This window comes from Vicugna pacos, chromosome 11, assembly GCF_048564905.1.
Source record: "Vicugna pacos chromosome 11, VicPac4, whole genome shotgun sequence".
NCBI lineage: Eukaryota > Metazoa > Chordata > Mammalia > Artiodactyla > Camelidae > Vicugna > Vicugna pacos.
This window is the reverse complement of record NC_132997.1, coordinates 51,589,524-51,612,512: the sequence shown is the minus strand read 5'-3', so window position 1 is coordinate 51,612,512 and position 22,989 is coordinate 51,589,524. Positions and strand designations below refer to the sequence as shown.

Here is a 22,989-nt window from a genome sequence, read left to right as displayed (position 1 = left end):
GACTTTTGGGCTTCTGCTCTGATCTTCCAGACTTCTTGGGGAGCTTCTGTGGTAGTTTGGGCTACAAGAGCTGGCCCAGTTGATTCTTTCCTTCTACCTGGGGTTGGAGAGAGGGGCCTTCTTTTGGGTGTACCTAGGGCTGCTGTGTTCCTCCCTGCTTCTCTTTCTCAACATTCAGTTCCCCCACCTCCCAGGCCCAGGGTGGGGTAAGTCTGGTCCTGCAGGCTTTCTTGTGGTTGGGTGGACCCCCAGGACTTGCTGCTCTGAGCAGGGACTTGGCAGAACCTCAGGGGCCAGGGGTGGGCTGGAAAGACTAGACACTATGACCTGGATGTCATCTGTACCCTGTCTCTGAGACACCTCCAAGCCACCAGCCCTCTACTTCTAGGGCCTACCAGCTGAGCCTCGAGGCTGTCTGTTGGAGCCAAATGGGCTGTGACTCTAGCTCTTCTGGGGACATCTCTGCCCTGGGCTTTTCTGTTTGATTCAGCAAGAACACCTACTGTGCCCACGGTGAACATGAATAAATGACCAACGTGCCAGGCACTGTGCTAGGGACGAAAAGACAGGTCAGACACAGACTTTTGTCCTCCAGGAGCTCAGTCTAGAGAGGCAGCCAGCCACGGATCCCAGCATCTGAGGGAGGGGCAGTGGTGTGTGTGTGCGTGTATGTGTGCATGTTTGTGTGCGCATGTATGTGTGTGCTTGAGCACGTCCTACTGTACATGTGCACCCATACCTTAGTCCTGGCTGCAAGGGAGCATAATCCTGGAATTCAGCATCCTCAGTATGGCAGGGGAATCCGACAACTGGTGGGTTGGATTATGAGGTTGTGCAAAGAGGAGGAAGGAAGGGAGCAGTGCCCAAGGATGGAGCTTATGCTATGCCAGGGAATCACACACCCCAGCTCCCTGGCTCTTCAACACCTCTTTGAAGGAGGTCAGGTCATCTTATGGATAAGGAACTTGAACAGAGAGGTTATGTCACTTTTCCCAGACCACACAGGCAGTAAAAAAGCCAACTTGAGCCTAGCTCTACTGGACCCTGAAGGTCAGGTCTGGACTTTCTCTACTTGTCTCCTCCTCACACAGCTTGGATGGGACAGGAGGAGGCCTGGAGCTGAGGGTGAGTCTTCCCTGGGACTCAGTTTCCTCACTCACTAAAAGGGGGATGATAAAATTGCTTATCTCATAAAATCATCCACTGAGCAAACCCCTTGAAACCTATGTGCTGGAGATGTGATAAAATCACCACAAATAACAGCCATTCCTCTTGTCTTTATTTGTTCTTAGGCTCACACGTGCTGTAGGACCTGTGTGCCCCTCTACTAGCCCAGTGCCTTCTGGCCTAACTTTGGAAAGAAGTGAGGCCTGCACTGCCTTCATCCTGGGGAGACGGGACTTTACCAACTCCGGCTCCAGCCCTGACTGGGGCAGAAGCAGGTAGTAACAGGTGAGGAGTGTGGAGCAGAGAGAGGGAGAAAGTGACTCATCAACCACAACAAAGCCCATCTTCCCAAAAATAAACAGTGGCGAGGGAGTGAATGTAGGAGGGTGCCCTTGAGGGCGTGCAAGCCGAGGGGAGGCGTTCAGATGGGCCTGGCTTGGTGGCAATGCTCTGCCTGCTCTTTGAGGCTGGAGCCGGCCCCTCTGAAGGCAGGAATTGTGCATATCACCACAGGCAACCTGGGGTCGGGGCGGAGGCGCCCCTCCCTTGGGAAGCTTCTGTCATGTTCTTCCCTTTTCACCACTGGGGGTTGAGGGTCCAGCGCTTGGGAGAATCCCACGATTGAGCGGACAGTCTGCTCTTTAAGGGCTCGACGGTTGACTCCTGGGGTGGCTGAGGCCCGGAGAGGGCAATCGCTTAGCTCAGGTTGCACAGCACAGCGAGGATTTTTATTTTTTTCCTGGCGCCCAGCTGCTCGTCTTGGTCCCTCTGAGGCTTGGCCTGGCTTTAAAAAGCCAAGAGGGACGAGGGAAGCCCAGGCCCGCCGATCTCCTGGGGAGCTGGAGTCTGGGAAGGGGTGCGGCGCCTAGAGTATTTGCTTCTTTCTCCTGCCAGGGAGGCTGGATATAGGGTTTGGGCATCTTCCAGAACAAGCCGAACTAGTGACAAGTGAAGACGAACTGGCTTCTCAGGCAGTCTCCCCAGCCCCAAACTTTTCCTCCCAGGAGGAGGGTGGGTGGGCGGGAGGAGGGAGGAAGTGGGCCAGGGAAGATGGGGCCAGCCATTCACTCCCCGCCCGGGAGCCTCGGCTCTGGAATGCCGATCCGGACGCGGCTTGGGTGAGTGTGTCTTTAAATCCGAGCCCCCCGCCCCCTCGGCGGCTGGGGCCGGGGCTCGGGCTGGCCCGGCGGCGCCGGGCGCGGTGATTGGCGGCCCGGCCGGGTCCGCCCCTCAGCGTGGGGGTCGCGGGGAGCGAGCGGCGCGCTGGGTTTGAGGCGCGCAGCTCACTTCGCCGTCGAGCGAGGGGTCCCGCTCTCGTGGCTTCGCCTGGTCGCGCCCGACCTGCCCGCCTCCGGTGTCGCCTCTGCCCACGGATGGGCTGGGAGAGTTGGGAGGAGCGAGGCGGAGCCCGCGCTGGACGCGCCTTGCTGCTGCTGGACACGGCGCCCGCAGTTCGGGCGCAAAGCGTCGGCCGCGGGAGCGCGGATGCCCCCCGGAGCCGGGGGCTGGCAGGTACTGACGGGTCTGGACGCGGGGCTGGCGAGAGGACGGCTAATCCTGGAATCCTCTGGGCACTCCCAGCCCGGGGCTGCGCCGACCACCCATTCCCCATTCTCCAGAGTGCACGCCTCCCTGGGCTCTGCTGAGAGGAGAGGTCCTGGGCCCCTACCCAAGCCCGCGCGGGATTGGTGCCTGAGAGAGAAGCGGAACCTCACATGTTCAACAGTGAGGTGTTTTTGAGTCGTTCTGTCTGGCTCTGGGCTACCCACTCCCTCGAGTAGGTTTCCTTCGGATCAGGGTAGATGTGGGCTATAGCGACACCTCCACTCTTTATGGCCAGGCCTGGTGGCAAGGCCCGTGAGCCGGGCTTTCTGTGCAGCTAGAGGGAGGGAAGCTCTCTCCTGATCCGCACACGGGATCCCCGGGCTCGTCTTTAGGGGCTTGAGGCCATGGAATCGGGAAGTCTGGAGGTCCCAGTGGGTGCAACCTTTGCTGCTGGGTCCCACCTGGTTCTCTCCCTCTGGAGGCCTGGTGCTCCCTGGGGAGCTCCCTTTTCATCTTTAGAGGTTTTTCCTGAGGGGACAAATGGCCTGTCCGAAAGCAGAGTGCAGTGTGTGGAAGACTGCTTCCCTTGAGTCTTCAAAGTGGCTAATGGTTGGAACATATTCTTCACTCTTGGGGAGTTAGAAATGGAAGAAGAGCTTCCTGACTTCTGGAAGCTTCCCAGTTTCTCTACTCTCTTGACCAGAGTTCCAGGCACCGACTCCTTGACTTCCTTCAGAGCATCCTGGACCCAGTGACTGAGAGCACTTCTTAAATGCCAGGCACTGGGCTCTGCCAGGGAGGATGGGAGTGGTGGGAGGAGTTGGGGGTTCTGCCCTCAGGTGGCTCAGCCCTATGGGGGAAGGCAAGACATAAGCACAGAGAAAGTTTGCTAATACAGGGTTTTGATACCAGCCCCAGACTAATGATAATAGTGGAAATAGCAAGAGGCTACACATGATTAATTGCTAAATGAGTGATTGCGGGCTGCAGTCGCTAGGGGAGCTGGGATCCAATGCTCATTCAATCATGCGAACAGTTTTAAAATGTTCTGCCTCCATACCCATCCTTTCTTACTACCCTGCTAGTCCTTAGGACCTCCCGCCATCTCCACAGCAGGACTGTGCGCCAGCCCCACTCCCAGGTGTTTTTTTTTCCCCCTGTGCTGGTGGATTTCTGGAAACACATTTGGTTTCTGGGGTCAGGCTGACCACAGGACTCTCCCAGCCACCCTGGGGCTCCTGAGGTTTGGGGTCTAGATCCAGCCTTACAGGAGGAAGTCCTTACTTCCTTTCTGAAGAGCCTCTGTCGCTGGGGGCTGGGGATGAGCTTGGGAGTCTGGAGGCTCTGAGCCAGACACTATTTCCTGTGAGTGCAGACAGTGTCGCTTCGCTGGCCATCAGGGGTATTGTAGGGGGGTGGCCCTGGCGGAGCTGGCTTGAGGTGAGTCGTACCTGTGGCATCACTAACCTCACCTCTGAGGTTCTGCTGTTTCTAGGGCTCTGCCCCTCCCCCATCATCCTTGGCAAGTTTCTGTTTTTCTTGAACGTATTGCGAAGGTGGCAGTGTGATAGTGCCCACGGCCTTGGGATTGCTGTTCTGGGAGTGGGAGTTGCTAAGTTCACCCTTTAATCCTTGGTGGGCTAAAGGGTGAACTCAGCAAGTGAGCACTTGGGTGAACACACTCACTGACCTCCAAACAGGTGGCATATACAAGGTCACGCAGGTACAGGTGGGGAATGCTGTCGTGGGCAGAGATGTGTTTGCATGAGCTCACATTTGTGGCTGTGTGGGCAGGGACAGTGAGGAACTGGATACAGATATGCATGAAGGCAGACACAGGAAGACAATGGAGGTGGGCAAACAGTTCAGGGCAGAGACACGAGCAGGAACAGACAGTGCGAACACAAGTGTGCACCATGCATGGGCTGCAGATATTGTGCAGATAGATCTATGCCATCATGGAGATTTGGCTGACAGATGTGGGCAGACATATGGGTGGGCTTATAGTTGCACAGACGTGGACGTGAGCTGACATTCACAGATACAAGACATGGAGCCACATGGAAGTGGCTTAAATCCCTGGGAAGACATGGAGTTGGCTGTGGGCACCTGGGACACAGAACTGATAGCTGCTAAGTCACCCAGCAGCAGAGGCCAGGACACAATCAGAGGTAGTCTGAAGCACGTGCTGCTCAGTTATCTCTGTGACTCTTTGTGGCAACACTGCCTGGAAGTTGACCTGTTGGGGAGGGTGGTGGTGCAGGTGCTCTGTGATGTGGCTTCATTTCTAGACTCCTGATTTGGGATTTGAATACCTCAAAGGTCTCAGTATCCTCTGTTTTACCCTGAGAGTCATTTGACTTCTCTACTTCCTAAGTTATAGGGCTGAGCACAAACTTTAAGCATGAGCAGGGGTCCTTGAACTTTGAGGCTCATCTTCCCTGGGTCTCCAGAACTTCCTGAAGTGAGGCTGTGTGGCTGGGGTAGGGGAGGAACCTGGCTGGGGACTCTCCTGAGGTTTTGTGGTGGGGAAGGGACAATCCCTGGGGGAGAGAAAAAGTAGACATGCAATTGAATCTTTGGTGAGAACTTTGCTCTCTGGTATGGATTGCCCCTCCCCCAGACCTGAGCTTGGACAGAGAAGGCCCCCTGCCCCACTTTCTGGCTATGGCCTGACCTAGTGATTGGGAGATACAGCTGGACACTAACTCACTGTGTGACCTGGGCAAGTTACTTAATATCTTAACTAACTCATCTTTAAAGTGAAACTCCTCATCTTTAAAATGGGGCCAGTGAATGTGAAATAATCAGTGGAAAGCATGTGGCCCAGGGTCTGGCAATGGAGCTTTGGTGACCAGCCTTCCCCTGTGGCCAGGACTTTCCAGATACAGCCAGTGCCTGGCTCTGGGAAGGCTAGCAGGCCAGGCACCTCTGCTTTGAAAGCTAGAGGGCTTGGTCCTCACCTTCTGCCCACCAGTCCATCCTTAGCCCTGTGGGGCCTCCACACGCCTGCAGGCAGGGTATATGAAGCTTGGACCTACTGCCTGCTGGGCCTCTGGGAGGGGAGCCAGTGGTTTGCTAAGAATAGCCCCAAATTATGGCTCTGCCTCCCAGTGGGCAGCCGTGCACCTCCCTAGTCCAGGCCAAGGGGCTTGCAGATGGGCTTTTTATGTTTCCTGTAACTGACGCTCTGCACAGAGATGAGCCTGGGAGCAGCAGACCAGATCTAGGGGGAGGCCCTGCTGTTCTTCCTGGGTCTTTGGCTGGGACTTGGGGAAAGAGAAGGCTCGGGGAGTAGCAGCTTTAAAATCTCTCAGTTCCTCTTCCACTCAGAGCTTGTCCTGACAGCTGACCATCCTCCTACCCCTCAGTAGACCTGTTGTGATTAAGAATACCGGGTCCAGAACCAGACCACTAGGGTCTGAATTTCGGCTTCCTCCTTCACTAGCTGTGTGACACCAGGCAACTCACCTAACCTCTCTGTACCTGACTTCCTTGTGTAACAGGAATAATAATAGTAACTCCCTTATAAGAATGTCATAAGGATGAAAGGAGGTAGCACATGGAGAGCCCTTGAGGTGGTGTATGGCTCATAGTAAATGGTCATTAGGTGCTGCTATTACTGTGGTTATGAGATCTCAGCAGAGAGAGAGACCTGTGAGGCCACAGAGGCCAGGTTGTTTGCACAGTGCCTCATGATGGGAAAGCACCAGGATGGCTTCTTGATTTGGTTCCTGGCCTTTCCTGGTCCTGGGTTCAGTATGAGGTGCAGGGGACCAAAAGTGAGTGAGACTACAGAGAGGCACATGTATACCTTATACCACACCCCCACTGGTACCTTCCCAGGGGCTGTGCCATTTGGAGTTGGTGGGAGGGAAGGCCTTGCCTGGGAACAGGGTGGTACTTCAAGTGGACTTCAAAGGATGGCCAAGAGTTTACAAGGATGAGAAAGTCTTCCCAAGCAGAATAAGCAGCCTGTGCAGAGATATGACAGCTTGGCATGTTTAGGGAACATGACCAGATCCACAGATCTGGGGACAGAACCCACCCTCAGCATTCCTGTCAGGAATGGGACCTGCTATCCCTCACACACTGGGCTCAGAGGCAACTCTGGCGTCCCTGTTAGGACAGAAGCTGGATGCCCTCCCCTGGAATTCCAGCCTCTCACTCTGCTTTAACGAATCGCATTTGCTGTGCCCCATTCTCCAGAGGACCTCCCACCGGGACCCTGCCCTTTTATGAATGTCTGCCAGCCCTCCCTGAGCCCTTCATTTTTGAACTGGGGCTCCGGACTGCTCCTACCCCAATATCAACATGCCTATTTTTGCTCTTAACTGAGATGCCAATAGGTTAATAGGTCCCCCTCCTCAGGAATGAACTGAAGCCTTTGAAACCTTTCCTAAGGAGTGAAAGTCTAATAGTGAAATTCCTGGACCTTGGAAGATGTTTGAGTTCCTGAAACTGACCTGTGGACTTGCTTTAGCTCTGGAGCTGGGACATTCTGATGAGAGAGGGACACGGGGCATCTGGGGTTACCTCCATGCCCATGGCAAGCAGTAGGGAGCATCTGGGAACTGGGTGTGCCGCTGCTGACCCTGCGGGCTCCCAGGGAGCAGGGCTTTTGGAAATTCCAGGAGGAGGGAGGGTGTGGTGCTGGGATGGCTGTGGGTCTACGACTGGGCTTCCTGCCCTCACCCATGAGAAATGTTCCCACTGCCAAGAGACTGGGTCAGGGGCATGTAGCGGGGAGAGAGGTGGGTGCCCTCAGATGACCTTGGACTTTGCCAGCCTCTGCATCCTGCTGAGCCCCAGGCCCGGCCTATTGGCAGGCAGTATGACCTCTGTCCAGGCCCTCCCAGAGTGGACGACAGGGACACTGGGCAGTTTTTGAAGATTCTGTTTAAAGAGCACTAAAGGGAACTTCTCCTCCCCTTTTCTTTTCCTTTTTCTGAAACTGCAGACCCCATGAAGGAGTTAACACCTCTCTTGCTGTCCACAAAGTGGCTGATGGACGTGTCCACTTTGACTGTTGCCCTGTAGTTACTGAGTCCTCCTCCTGGGTTTCTGAGGTTGGTGCTGACCCCTCAGCTCCCCAGGGCCCTGGTTGGCAGGGCCTAGAAGACCTCATCCAGCCTGGATCTGATGGAACTCCTCCCCACTCCATCCTTGTTTTAGCCTTAAGTCTGACCATCTTCTTAGTGGTGCTCACTCCCTGCCCCCATGGCAGCCCTGTCTGCTGATGGAGGTTGCGGACTTCGGGAGTCTCCCGCAGTCTGCCCTTCTGGCTCACTCCAAGGCCTTTGAGAAAGCTCTGGTTTCCAAATGCCCCAGAGCAAAGGGCCCAATGCCTTCCCAGGAGATGGAGCCCCAGAGTTTCAGAACCTTCCTGGGAAGTACAGAGCAGGTCTGCCTCCTTTACTGTGCTCTGAACCAGGCCTGGGGCATAGGTGGATAAGCCCAGGACTAGCAGTTGACTACTTCCTCTGAGCGCAGTTTTCTCATCTGGAAAATAGGCGTGATACTTTTTTCCCTATCTACTGAAAAAAATTTTTTTAATTGAAGTGAAATTCACTTGACGTAAAATTAACCATTTCGAAGTGCACAGCTCAGTGGCATGGAGTACATTCACAATGTTGTGGGACCATCACTTCTATCAAGTTCCAAAACATTTTCATCATTCTAAAGGAAAACCTCTTACTCATTAAACCACTTCTTCCATTCCTTCTTCTACCTTATTTTTGAAAAGGAAAGTTTTATTGAGGTCTACAGACCATGAAATTCACCCAGCCTACGTGTGCAGCTGAATGAGTGCTGGTAAATGTCACAGACATGCAGCCCCCACCCCAGCCGAGTCTGAGAACACGTCCTCCATCACCCAGAAGGTTCCTGGGGCTCCATTGTAGTCAGCAGCCACCCCCATGCCTGGGCCCCTCATCTCTTGTCAACTCTGGTTTTGCTTTTTTTCCTAGATTTTCACATAAATGGCCTCATGTAGATACTAGGTATCTTTTATTTCTGCCTTCTTTACTCAACATGGTGTTCTGGAGTCTTATCCACGCTGTTACATGTTTCACTGCTGGGTAGTGTGTGCGGGGACCACAGCTTGCTCACTGAGTTCTCAGTTGATCGATGCCTAACCTGCTTTTGAAAATGTTTTCAGTTTTTAAAAAATTAAGTAATTATTTTTATGAAAGATTGAAGTAGTAGCTTCAAAGAGAGAGAAAAATATAAAAACCCCTTTACCCTCCTTACTTTCTCTCTTTGCCCAATGTATCCCTGGCAGCAGTTTGCTGAGTATCCCAGTCTTCTTTTCTGTGCCTCTGTGTGAATGTGTGTAGTTTTCATTTGGGAGTACAGTTGGAATTGCACTTGGTCCATGGCTCTGGGGCTGTGTCGTCATTTAGTCCTCGGTCTTGGGGATGTTCATGGCACAGCCGTCCCAGTTTCGTGCCTTCTCTGGGAGTCACTCCTGAGCTGAGGACCAGAGGTGAGGGCCTGTGCCATGCAAACAGGTGTCCACTCCTTCTTTTCTCCCCTCCGCTTTGGGCTGTGGCTCAGTGAGGCTTTGGGGAGACAGAATGATGACTTCCTGGAGGTGATCAGTTTCTCATAGGTTTCAGGAGGAGGGATGCATTGGGACAAAAGGGATCAGTCTGTCCTGGGGCAGATGAGTTGGTCGCTGGGTGTCTGGGTGGACGTGCACTCCTGCTTGCTTCACCACTGCCTCCCACCTAGCAGCTGCCAGCAGGGGCTTCCTCTTCCTGTCTCTGTGAAGTGCTGCTGGAAGGAACAGGCCCCAAGGAGAGGAAGATTTGCTGGGTCAACAGAGATGGCTCCTTGGGGATTCCCTTCTTGTTGTGGAGTTCCCCCTTGCCAAGGCAGACCCTTTTAAGCAGAGTGCTTGGAGTCTCACCAGTAGGGACCCTGTCCTGTATGGCAGGCTGTGTCGATGTAGCGCGGAAGGTGCAGATGTCTGCTGCCTCCCAAAGCGGGGGCTGCCTCTGCTCATATTTGCATGCTCCTGGCTCTACCCCAACTCCAGCCAGTTGGGTCACCGAGATTCTGAATCTACACTGTCATGCTTTTTTCCTTGACACTGCCATTGATGTATAGATGAATCACATTCCCTGCATACTTACTGACAGTGGTGGTTTTCATTCTTTTTAAGTTTTTCCTAATTTGATAATTCAAAATAGTACCCTAATACTGTTGTATGAAGCGGATTCCAAGAGATAGGAATCCTATGTTGTAGTGTTCCAGGGTAGCCACCTGCTCACCCGGGGTGGACTGGTCTTGTGACTTAGGGTTTCCTCTTAGTCTCTGTCTCCTGAGCCCTTGGGGACAGTTTGGGGAGGGAGAGTGGGGTGTGCCTTCGTGGGGAACCATGAATAGGTGGGTTTGCTGATTTCCGTGTGATTTCTCCAGCTTAATACTGCCTAAACCTGGGCAATATGTCAGTCCTCCCTTTTAAAAATAGCTTTATTGAGATTTAACTCACATGCGGTACAATTTCGCCATTTAAACTGTGCAATTCATCATTTAGGGTATTCACAGAGTTGTATGTCTGTCACCACAGTCTAATTTTACATTTTCGTCAACCCAGAAAAATACCCTGTACTCATCAGTTGTCACTCCCCACCCCGCAAATCTACTTTCTGTCTCTATAGATTTGCTTGTTCTAGACATTTTGTGTAAATGGAGTTTGTGGGTTTTTTGTGGACTCCTTTTTAAAGGGAGAAAAAAAAGCCTCACTTGTTAAATTTTCTTATTCGAATATAGTTAAAAGGTATAAATATAAAACTAGGTATAAGTGCCTTAGACGTACATAACTATAAAGCAAACATGAAATAAAACCAGAATAAAACTAATAAAACCAGAAAGCTGACCCATTTCAAAAGAACAGTATTGATTTAATGGGAAGGATGTAAATTGGAATGAAATCACCAGTGCTGAGCTGACACCAGAGAGCTGGGCCCCTCCTGTTTCCCCTACCTCTGTCCCTTGTACCTACTCTGCAGAGTGGCATTAATAGTTAATAATAATTAATAATTATAATTAATTAACTTTATTAAAGCTGGGCTGACTGGCTGATTTGGGGATAATTCTGATGACAGTTGTCCCTTGGCAGCATCCTGGGGTGGGGGGATTGGTTTCAGGATCCCCGTGGATACCAAAGTCACAGATGCTCAAGCCCCTTATATAAAAGGAGCTGTATTTGCATGTAACCTGTGCACATCCTCCCGTATACTTTACATCATTTCTGGATTACTTATGATATTTAATATAATGTAAATGTTATGTAAATAGTTGTAAATACGATGTAAAGACTATGTAAATAGTTGCCAGCACACAGCGAATTCAAGTTTTGCTTTTTGGAACTTTTGGAATTTTTTTTTCCCCAAATATTTTTATTTTGAGGTTGGTTGAATCCAAGAATGCAGAACCCCAAAATATGGGGGACCATCTGTACTCAAATTGATCCCAAACTGCCAATGAGTGATCTCCAAATGTCTGTTTTAATAGTGCATCGCATGATAACCTGGAAAGCTGGCTCATTTAAATGAAGATAAGGGTAGAATGATGGTGTTTTGGAAATCTGCATATAGTGGCTCTTAAACCCACCTCTTGTGGGAATCAAGAATCTGGCACAGAGATGGGCTTTATTCAGTTCACACAGATGCTCTCAACATGAACCCATCCTGACTGCTAAGGGCCTGGGCCTTGGAATTGGGCACATCCAGGCTGCCGTGGGCTATGGAATGGCTCACTTCTCCACCCCACCCCCCTCCTCTTATTTGAACTACAACCTTTGTGCTGTGTGCAATAATGTCATGTGGCCTTCAGAAAGAAGGAACTGGATTTCGAACCCAGGAGCAGGCTTGAGCCCCAAATTGCATGACAGTATTTGCTTATGAGATGTTTATTTGGATGACCCAGATCATACTCTTCGTTACTTTTTTTTATTGAGGTGAAATTAATGTAACATAAAATTAACTTTTCTATAGTGTGCAGTTCAGTGGTATTTAGTACACTTACACAGTTGTGCAACCATCACTTCTACCTAATTCCAAAACATTTTAATTTTGTTGTAATAAGAACACTTAACTTGGAAAACTACCCTCTTAATGAATTTTAAAGTGTATAACGTATTATTTTTGACTATAAGGGCAGTGATGTATAGCGGCTCTCCAGCATTCATTCATCTTGCTTAACTGAAACATTATGCCTGTTGATTAGTAGCTGCCTGTTTTTCCCTCCCTTCGTCCCCTGGCAACCAACATTCCACTCTGAGGCTATGAATTTGACTATTTTAGATACCTCATTTAAGTGGAATCACAGTATTTGTCTTTCTGTGACTGGCTTATTTCACTTGGCATAATATCCTTAAGGTTCATCCATATTGTAGCATATCCTTCTTTTTAAAGGCTAGATAATATTCTATTGGGTATCTACCACATTTTCTTTATCCATTCATCTGTCAGTGGACCTTGGGTTGCTTCCACCTCTTGGCTGTTGTGTATAGTGCTGTAGAGAAAATGAATATGCTAATATCTCTTTTGAGATCTGGATACAATTCTTTCAGATAAATACCCAGAAGTGGGATTGCTGGATCATTTGCCAATTCTGTTTTCAATTTTTAGGAACCTCTATACTGTTTTCCATAGTGGCTGCACCGAATTGCATTCCCAACAGCATGCAAGGGTTACAATTTCTCCACGTCCTTGTCGACACTTGTTGTCTTTGTTTTTTAATAATAGCCATCCTGACACGTGTGAGGTGATATCCCATTGTGCTATTGACCTGCATTTCCTTGCTGATTAGTTATGTTCAGCCTCTGAAACGTTTTCATCAACCTAAAAGGAAACCCTGTATCTATAAAGCAGTCCCTCTGATCCCCCCCCCGCCCCGTCCCTGGTAACCACTAATCTGCAAATCTGCATCTGTCTCTATGGGTTTACCTGTTTTGGATATTTCATATAAATGGAACTGTACAATATGTGACTTTTTGTGTCTGGCTTCTTTTACTTGGCATAATTAATCAAAGTTCACCTACACGGTAGTGTGTATCAGTGCTTCATTCCTTTTTATAGCTGAATAATAATCCATTGTATGAATAGACCACATTTTACTTATCTGTTCATTATTTGATGGACATTTAAATTGTTCCTACCTTTTGGCTGCTGTGACTGGAACATTCTTTTCAGAGTATTTATTCGGATACCTGTTTTCAGTTCTCTTGGGTATATACCTAGGGCTGAAATTGCTGGGTCATTTGTTTAACTTTTTGGGTTTGATATTAGGTAGTAGTGATGGTTGCACAACATTGTGAATGTGTTAAATGCCACTGAATTGTATACTTTACCAGGGTGAATTTTTTTTAACATTTTTTATTGATTTATAATCATTTTACAATGTTGTGTCCAGGGTGAATTTTATGATAATGTGAATTAAATCCCAGTGGGCATGGGGGAAGAGCTCATGGATCCGAAGCAGACATCCTTGGAGTCTGGACTGAGTCATGTTCTCAGCTCTGAACAACACAGACTCCTGGATCACCTCTTGGAATTCTGCCGACTTCCTGGGTGGTGGGGTCACTGGGCTTCTGCCCTATGGTCCCAGTTTGGGATGGCAGGTGGGAGCTGCCTACCTTGCTGCCTTCACTCACTCTGGCCCTTTCTGGTTTCTAAATGAGAGGTGCTCACTGCAGAACTCAGTTCCCTCATCTTCCCCATCTGTGACGTAGGCCCCTGAGCAGCCAGCTGTGGCTGTGGCTTGGGCTCTGTGGGCAGTGAGGCCAGCAGGGGGTCAGATGTGCTTTCTCTGGGCCCCACTTTCCCCTCTCCGGCTTTCACATTGCTTTCACGAGGAACCCGCACAGGACCAGCTCCTCCTTCTGGTCTGGGTCTCCAGGGCCTGCTGCTTCCTTCTGAGATTGCAACAGGAGTGGAGACCGTGGCCCTCCTGTCTGCTCAACCGTCCCTGCACATTGCTCCCCTCTTTGTCTGTCCCATTTCAGTGAGTGGCAGGGGGTGGGAGTATGGCTCGGTTGGTAGGGTGCATGCTGGGCATGCACGAGGTACTTGGTTCAGTTCCCAGTTTGAAAAAGAAAAAAAAAAAGAGAGAGAGAGAAACCATCTCAGTGAGTGGCAACCCCCTTCCTTTAGTTGTTTAGGCCAAACCTGAAGTCGGCCGTGTTTCCACTGTTTCTCTCACACCTCAGAAGCGTGTCAGCAGGTCCTTTTAGCTTCAGAATGTGGCCAGGATGAGCCACGCTGCTGGCCCAGGCCTCCAGCGTCACTGGCACTATTGCAGTGGATTCTCAACAGGCTATTGGCTTCTGGCCCTGGCCCCTGATGGACTCCTCTAACACAGCAGCCAGGGTGACCTTGTTAGAATGTAAAAGTCAGATCAAGGCACTTCTCTGCCCCAGGCCCCCCAGGGGTTCCTCATTTACCCACAGTGAAGGCCAGTATCTTACTGTACCTCCAGGACACCTCCATCTAGTACCCACCCCCTCACTTACCTTGTTCCAGCCAAACTGGCCACCTCACAGCTCCTGTGACCAACTGGGAACATCCCCCCTCAAGGCATTTACTTGGCTGATCCCTCGACCAGGGATGATTTTCCTTCCAGAGCCACATAGCTTGCCCTGTCACTTCCTTCAGGTCTTTACTTAAATATGAAGCCTCGCTGGGATACCCTAAAATTTCATGCCTCATCTCTATAACTCTTTTCTTTCTTATCACTTATCACCTCCTGATATACCATATATTTTACTAATTTATATAGTTTATTTCCAGCTAGCATGTGCGAGGCAGGGATTTTTATTCTGTATTGTTAGCACCTAGAACAATGCCATGCACGTATCAGGTGCCCCAGAAATGTTGATGGAATGGCTGCATCAGGAGGGAGTGAATTGGCCCACTTTATTGATGAGGAACTGAGTCTCAGAAAGGTTCGCTTGGACATAGTCTCTGGACTTCCAGCCCAGTGCTTTTTTTCTAAGCCATAGTTTTCACCTCCTCTCCGTATAGCCCTGTTTCCAGGGGCAGTCATGCTAAACCTTGTGGGTTTGGGGCTTCCAAGCTCCCCTTAGGAGGGTCTCCTTGTTAGACATGGTAGTTATGGAGTTGGCAGTCTCATCCAGGCATTCGTGCAGGTGAGGTAGCGCCTGCCCCATTTGTGGAGTGTTCACTCTGTGTTAGGTGCTGGGCTCAGCAGGTTAGGTGGGTTTATTTCTTAGTTAAACCTCACAGCATCCTGAGGAGGACGAGCTGTCATTTACTCCATGCTGTGGACTGGGTGTGAGAGCTTTTGCATGGAAGTGGAGAGTTTTCCTGTGGGCAGAAATAGAAAGGATCGATAACTTCTTGAGCCAGTGCGGACGTGGGGAAACTGGCCCTCTTAAGCAATTCTGGCCGCTGTGTGAAGTGCTGCAACCTTCTGGAAAAGTCACATGGCACTTATCTACGGTAGTTTTTAAAACGCACATGCCTTTTCATCTAAGCAGTCCAAATTTGGTAGCCTTTCCTGAAGAGGTAAAACTATCAAGACATAAGGCTTTGTGTACTGGGATTTGTGGCTGCGCCCCAGAGACCACACTGTCTCCATTCAGTCCTGCGTTCTTCCCACAGCGGAGCCCTGGTACGGGCTGTGTGCTCTGCCCGTGGTTTTTCACGTGGCCCAGACCTTCCTGTGTTTAGATAATCAGCGCAGGCCTTCTGTGACTATCGTATCTAAAATATACATGGTCCCCAACTTATGATGGCTCAATGTAATGATTTTTCGACTTTGTGACGGTGTGAAAGCCATACACATTCAGTAGACACCGTACTTTGAGTTTTGGATTTGGATCTTTTCCTGGGCTAGTGATAAGCGGTGCAATCCTCTCTGGTGATGCTGGGCATCTCCGTCAGCCACACGATCACGAGGGTGAACAACCGATATGCTTACAACCATTCTGCACCCAGATCACCTTTTGTTTTTCATTTTTAGTAGAGTGTTTAATAAATTGAACATGAGAGATTCAACACTGTGTTATAAAATTGGCTTTGTGTTAGATGATTTTGCCCAACTGTAGGCTGATGTAAGTGTTCTGAGCATGTTTAAGGCGGGTTAGGTTAAGCTATGATGTTTGATAGGTTAGGTGTATTAAATGCATTTTTGACTTGTGACATTTTCAACTTATGATGGGTTTATTAGGATATAATCACATCATAAGTTGAAGATCTGTAGGTCCTTTTCCTACCTTCCTCTTTTTCTGTCTCAGCATCTCAGCCCTTGGAGCTCACCAATGTGTATAATGTGTCACTATTATATTTCTTTGTTAACTCCCTTTTCTCCCTCTCTTTTTCTCTCTTGTGGTAATGTCTGCTCTGAGGTTCCTATTTGGTTGATGCTGTCAATACTTAGTAGCTGTTTGTTGAGTGAATAGTGATACAATGAAATGACACGCTGCCATTAAACAGTTATATGTAATTAACTGGGAGGGGTGTTTGTGTTGTTTCACTGAGGAAAAAAAGCTTGCTGTAGAAGAAGTTTAAGAGGTGGGTTTGGAGGCGAATAGGAAAGGTATAAACTTTCTTTATACATCCTTGTTTGACTTGTGACAGTTAAGTACAAATTTTGTAATAAAAAAAGTCTGGTCAACAGCAACAAAAGAAATCACAAAAGAAAAAAAATCATTTTCGGTCAGAGGGAGCATCAGGACTTGACCCTGGCCCTTCTGACTCCCAGCTGGTACCCTGACCCACCACCCAACACCTTCCAAAGCCTTTCCACATACAGCTTCTCAGTGTCACCTACTGCAGTCCTTGGAGGAAGACAGAAACATGAGTTATTAGCTGTTTGTATTTTGTTTTGTAAATGAGATATACTGTTCAGACAGTAAACCAGGGTGTGGTTTGATGAACTCTTACAGGTGTACCACCTGTCTAGCTCATACCCACAGGGGCAGTCGTGCTAGACCTTGTGGGTTTGGGGCTTCCAAGTTCCCCATTCTTGCCTGGCTTTTAGTGGACACAGACACCTCTCTAGTGTGCATATGCAGGGGTGCTTGCTGGAGGATGGGACAGAATCCTCATTTTACTAGGAAGGAAACTAAGGAGGCTTCAGAAGTTCCGCAAGGGAAGTGACTTGCCCAAGGTCACCTGGTGACTCATGGCGGAGCTCAGCCTCTCTACCCGACCCCCTAGGCCTTTTCACACCTGGTCTTACCCACTTTGCACCCCGAGCTGTGGCCTGCTTCTTCTCACCCGAGCTCTGTGGAGAGGGAGGGCAGACCCTGCCTCGTACTGGAAGGAGCCTGGCCGAGCAGCTCAGTCTGGGGCTGGCTCCCGCCTGGCTCTGGTGGCCTCCACTCGCAGCCCTCCTGGGCCCTTGAGGCAGCTCGGTGTCTCTCTCCTCAGCTCCCTCTTCACAATTCTGTGGTACCAGCTCCCTGGGCAGCGGTGCCTTTATACTGTATAGCACAGGGAAATATATACAAGATCTTGTGGTAGGTCACAGTGAAAAAATATGTGACAGTGAATATATGTATGTTCATGTATAACTGAAAAATTGTGCTCTACACTGGAATTTGACACAACATGATAGAATGACTATAACTCAATAAAAGTTAAAAAAAATAAAATTTACCCTTTTAACAATTTTTAAGTGTGCAATTCAGTGACATTGTCTGTTCCCATTGTTGTGCAACGCTCACCACCATCCAGCTCCAGAACTTTTTAATCTTCTCAAACAGAAACTCTGCTTGTTAAATACCAGCTCCCCATCACCCTCGGCTCTTGGTTAACCCCTCTTGTACTTTTTATCTCTGAATTTGACTCCTCTAGGTGCCTCATATAAGAGAAATCATTGTAATTGTCCTTTTGTGTCTGGCTTATTTAAACACTTAGCATAAGGTCTTCAGGGTTCATCCATGTTGTAGCATGTGTCAGAATTTCTTTCCTTTGGAGGCTGTGATTATTCTTTTGAGCACATTTTAAGGGCACTTCAGATCTTTAGGATTGAGTGAGGGGATCAACTTGACAGTGGGAGCGGGAAATAACATATATTCACATTTACTAGGTGCCAGCCCTTCCCCTATGTTGTCTCATGTAATCCTCACCACATCCTTGTGAAGTAGGAACCAATATTAGCCTCATTTTATTGATAAGGGAACTAGGCTCAGAGAAGTTCAGTAACTTGGCAAGGTCGCACAGCAGGTCATTAGTCAGCCAGGATTGGACACTGGGTTTGCCTGACTGCACAGCCCAGGCTCCGGTCCGAGTCTCCACTGCAACCCAGGGTAGCACCCAACCCAGGCTTAGAGTCATTTCCTTGAATCCTCCTCATCAGCTGATGGGAACTGAATGTGAAGCCAGTGGGCACCAGCTGGCACTGAGGAGGCAATGGTAGCGGCCCCTGCTTCCTGGCTGAGGTCCCCCTTCCTGGGCCCGGGCTTCTGTTGAAAGCCCCTTTGTGAAGCCGCCTCCCTGGGCCGGGCAGCGGTCTGCAGCACAGGCTGGCAGGGCTGCCAACAGCAGGATGTCACTCTTGGCAGAACTTTCCCTGAACAAATAGCTACTAGGAACTTCAGGATTGAGAGGATAGATAAACAGGAAGAGGGAGAAACTTAAACATATTTTGCTTCCCCTCCTGTGCCCTGGGGTTTTCTCCCTGCCCTTCCCTTGGCCACTGGAGGTTTGAGGAGGTGGAGCCCTTCGCCTGTCAGAAACTACCCTGAGGCCCTGGGAGCCATGGCTGGTGAGTTTTAGAATTTAGGACTTCAGGTTTTGTTTGGCCTGGTGGGCTGGGATAAGCCCGGGTGCGGGAGCCAGACAGGTCCTGGGTTGAATCTTGGCTCTGCTGTATCTTTGCCATGTGATCTAAGCTGATTCACTCAGCCTCTGTGTGGGTCAGAATGGAGAAATAACGTAGTGAATATTTGATGAACATTGGCTCTGGGTGCTCAAGTGGGCATGTACAAGGATTATTATCTCAGTGAATCCTCACCCAAAAGTGGGCAGGGTATTGTCTTCATTGGCCAGCTGTTGAAGCACAGAGAGGTTAAATGTTTCCATCAGGGTCACACAGCTGGTGGTAGTGGAGCTCAGGCTCGGACCAAGGCAGTGGTGTACTCAGTGCCCTGCTGTTTTATCAGTTTGGTGTCTGGTACAGACCTTGACACACTAGAATATTAGTACTATGAATTCTTTTCCGTTCTCTTTTATAGAGAAACCAAGTTTAGTTGTGGGGATGGGGTGGTGGGATGAGGCCTGATGAGCTCTGGGCCCCAGCAGTCCCAGAGCAATCTTGAGCCCTTGCTGAGGTGGCTTCCTACATGTTGCCTCCTCCATGCAGCTATCTTAGGTGGACACAGAGCATCGTCAAACTTCTCTTACTGCTCTGGCTTGGGCAGCACATCCACTGAACAGAGCAACATCCTAACTCCCTGGCATGGTCTTCAAGGCACTTAGGGTTTAGACCAGCCCTGCCCCATCCTGTATTCTGACCTCACAAGTACCTTCACACTTCCTAGGAGGCTCTGCTCAGGGCCAAGCATCTCTCTCTCCATGCTGTTCCATCTGTGCAGAATGACTTTCTTGTCTGTCAAGTGTTGCTCATCATTCCAGGCCCAGCTCAGTGGCTGCCTGTTCCAGGAAGCCTTCCTGGAGTTCCCGACCCTGAGTTAACATCTCCCTCCTCTGTGTAGCTCAGTGTAATAGAAAAGGTCCTGGAGTCTCTGTCCTGTTGTCCACCTCTCTGAGCCTCAGTTTCCTCAACTGTGGATGGGGGATCATAGGAGAGGGAGAGGAGAAAGCCTGGATTCTCATGCCCTGGACTTTGTGGAGTTGGCCCCCTCAGGGTTAACTCCCTGCCATGCCAGGGGCGGAAGCGAGGAGGACAGAGTGTGAAATGAAGTCACTTCCCTGCCGGGGGTCTGCCATGTGCCTGGCCTTCCGCAATAAATCCTGTTTCCTCCTTGGCTGCCATGTGCCCACCCACTCCTGGCTCCCATGACCCTGAAGGTCACCAGCAGGTGGGGCTCCTGATGGAATGTTGGCCTGTCATTCATCCGGCGAGGTCACTTCCTGTCTGGATAAGCTGGCCACCTTTCCTGCCATAGCCTTCCATGTGGAAGTTTCATGGGAGTTATGGGTGTGGGGTTCAAGGGAGGTTACCCGAGGTCAAGTCCAGTGCCCAGCCTATGCCTTTTATTCTGGGGGCACGGAGGCCAAAGGGAGGGCAGGGAACTTCCCGAGGTCAGGCCTCCGGACCACATTCCAATTGTGGGGACTCTGTGGGTGTCTCCCGGGGTCTCTCAGGCCTGCCAGGTAAGGTGAGAATGTCACTCAGACTCCCTGGACCTCCGTTTCTTCTTCTGTCGAAACTGGGGGAGCCTGCATGTCAGATCTGCCCTGAGAGCTGACCTGGTCCAGCTGGGACATCCTTGACTATTTTTAACCCTCACTTCACTGCAGGACCCCGAGCTCATGGAGGCTCCGGAACTCGTCTGGGTCTCTGGTAGGGGATGGTGCTGGGAGACTACCTGGGTCTTTCTGACTCTATCCTGGTTTCTTCCACAGGAAGATGGTTAGCTCAGACGCAACTCAGGAACATCCTCACTCCTCTGATCTTTTCCTGGGGGGTCAGGGTCTCCTTGGGCTGTGACGTCAATACAGAACCATGGTTCCTGGTATTAGCGGCCATAATGCATGGTTCTCTCCCCCACCCCTTTCTGCTATAAGTAGTATATGTTCATATAGGAAAATCAGAGAAAATAAACCTTTGCAGGGAGATCAAAAAGATCATCTGTGACCCCACCTACCAGTGATAACCACAGTTTACCATTAATGTTTGAGGTTTATCCTTTCACACATTTTTCGTAGGGGGTGTGTGTGTGTGAGTGAGTGAGAGAGAGTGCATGTGCTTGTATTCAGGAGCCCTCTCTCCTTTTTAATGGGACAAAGCTCTAAAATACTCTTTAGTGTCTTTAAAAAAAAAAACTAAACATACACTATTTTCCTATGTTAGTAGATAAACTGCTCCTTCTTTCTTTTGAAACTTTTAAGTTGACGTTTAACACATCACAAGTATACAGCTCGACAGCTGTACACAGTGAGCACAGCCTTCGGAGCCTCTCCCAGGTAAAGGAACAGAATTCTTCCAGGAGGGACCCTGTAGCCCCTCACCATCCCCTCCTTCCTGCTCCAGACGTGACTTTTTGCCTGACTTCCAACACCTGATTTTGAGTTTTAGATAAATGGAACCATATAGTATTTGCTTATGTTGGCTTCTTTTACTCCACGTTCTGTTGGTGGCGGTCCCCTGAGGCCCCGTCCATTTTAATGCCTCCATGATGAGTCCATGGTACGCTTGACTTTGACCACTGTTGATGTGAAAGATGTTTCCAGTCTTCAACTTACATAAACAAATCTATACCGAACACCTTTGTGGCCATGTCTTTGATTATTTCCTTTGACTTGACTGAAGATCACTGGATCAAAGAATTGTACATTTTTAAGGTATTTTAGAATTATTGCCAGATTCTCCTCCAGGGAGCTGTGCCAATTTACACCCTGCCAGGTGCTTAGCAGGGAGCGGATCCCCGGCACCTACTCCAACACTGGGTGTTCTCATCTTGCTGTACCTGTGATACTGTGAAGGGCAACATGTGCCAGCTCCTTGTTCCTAGTTTATAAGTTACAAGGTAGAGTGACCATCTTTTCTTACATTTATTGGCCATATGTTGGGTTTTTGGTATTGTTTTGGTACTTTTTACTCCTGAGACATACTTGTTTTCTTTTTTGGAAAAAAAAATCCTGTATATTGAGCATGATAAATAATAAAAATGTGTTGAAAATATTTGTATCCAATTTCTCATTTACCTTTTGATTTTAATTTTGTGGTTTTTCTACGTGGCTTAAAAGCTGATCATTTTTTACTGTAGTCTGAGCTATCATTATTTAACTGCGTGACTCCTCTAACATTTTGCATAGGAAGTTCTTTTCTGCCCCAAGGTTATAGAATGTTTACTTACGCTCTCTTCTTTCACCTCTCTGGTGCCCTTTGTAGCATGTCATTGTTTATCCTTCCTACCTCCTTTGGAAGCATGATGTTAGGTGAGGGAAGGTTTAGAGGTTAACAGGATGCACTTGGAAGATTTTAGCCACCTGTGTAGCCTTAAGCAAGTTATCCAGACTCTCTGTGCCTCAGTGTCTGTACCTGCAAAATGGGTATAATGCTAGAACCCAATCACCAAAAGCTTACAGTGGGGGTTAAATCACAACTATTTACAATATTCTTTCCTTTACACTCTTAAAAATTGAAGGCACCAAGGAGCTTTTGTTTATCTGGGTGATATACATAAATTCAAATTTGCCACATTAGAAATTAAAACAGTATATTTAATAACATTTATATATTCATTTAAAAATAACGATAGCAAACCCACTGTATGTTAACATAAATAAAATTTTTTTTCTGAAAAGTAAGTATGTTTTCCAAAACAAAAAATGTAGTGGAAAGAGTGGCATTGTTTTGCCTTTTTGCAAATCTCTTTAGTGTCTGGTTTAATACAAGACAGCTGGATTCTCATATCTGCTTCTGCATTCAATCTGTTGTGATATGTTGTTTCAATTGAAGTATATGAAGAGAAAAATGGCACTGGGATGCCATTGAAGGCCAGTCCCATCCCCAGCCTGTGGGCCTCATAGGGATGATATCCATGGTGGCATGTGGCCGGGGGTTAAGGAAGGTATCCTAGTGCAGGAGGTGGTATTGAGCTAGACAGAGGGAGCGAGAGGGGCCACAAGGTGTAGAATGACAGAGCGTGAGGCTGGTGTGTGGCCTGCAAACGTCACCTGCTGCTCAGCAGAAGAAATACTGGTGTCTCTTCAATCACAGGAAGAAATCTGACTAGATCGAATCAATTGAGAGATGGCTCAGCCTTGTCCTTTATGGGGTATTTTAATGATTTTCAAAGGCAAAATTTCTACCTTACTTAGACTGTAAAACATCCCACTCTAAACCCCCTGGCCTGGTAAGATGCACCTCTACTTTATTATTGTTACTTTTAATTGTTTGAAAAGACCTGTTGAGTTGTTGTCTGTTCCAGGAATGGTAAGGGGTTCCCTTTGGCTGGAGTTTAGAGCACTAAGGTGGGATTTGGGGAGCAGTAGGTTGAAGAGGGAGGCTGGGCCTGCTTGGGGGAAGTCATGGATTGCCAAGTGGTTCCATGAGTCTAACTGAAGTCTTTCATGCTGAAATCTGTCTCCTCTGCTTGGTGTGCTT

At 49.0% G+C, this 22,989-nt stretch overlaps 1 protein-coding gene across 3 annotated transcripts in view; it reads left to right on the top strand.

The window, feature by feature from the left end:
- Positions 1–2,411: 2,411 nt before the first annotated feature.
- Positions 2,412–22,989, top strand: part of PALD1 (phosphatase domain containing paladin 1) — a 75,540-nt gene continuing 54,962 nt past the window's right edge. For 2 of the 3 annotated variants that reach the window (XM_006212876.4, XM_072971361.1), the window contains exon 1: positions 2,412–2,679. The gene's annotated coding sequence lies outside the window, so the exon portion shown is untranslated. Of the gene's footprint in view, positions 2,680–18,382; positions 18,460–22,989 lie in introns of those variants that run through there. The other variant, XM_015246685.3, reaches the window with a different exon arrangement.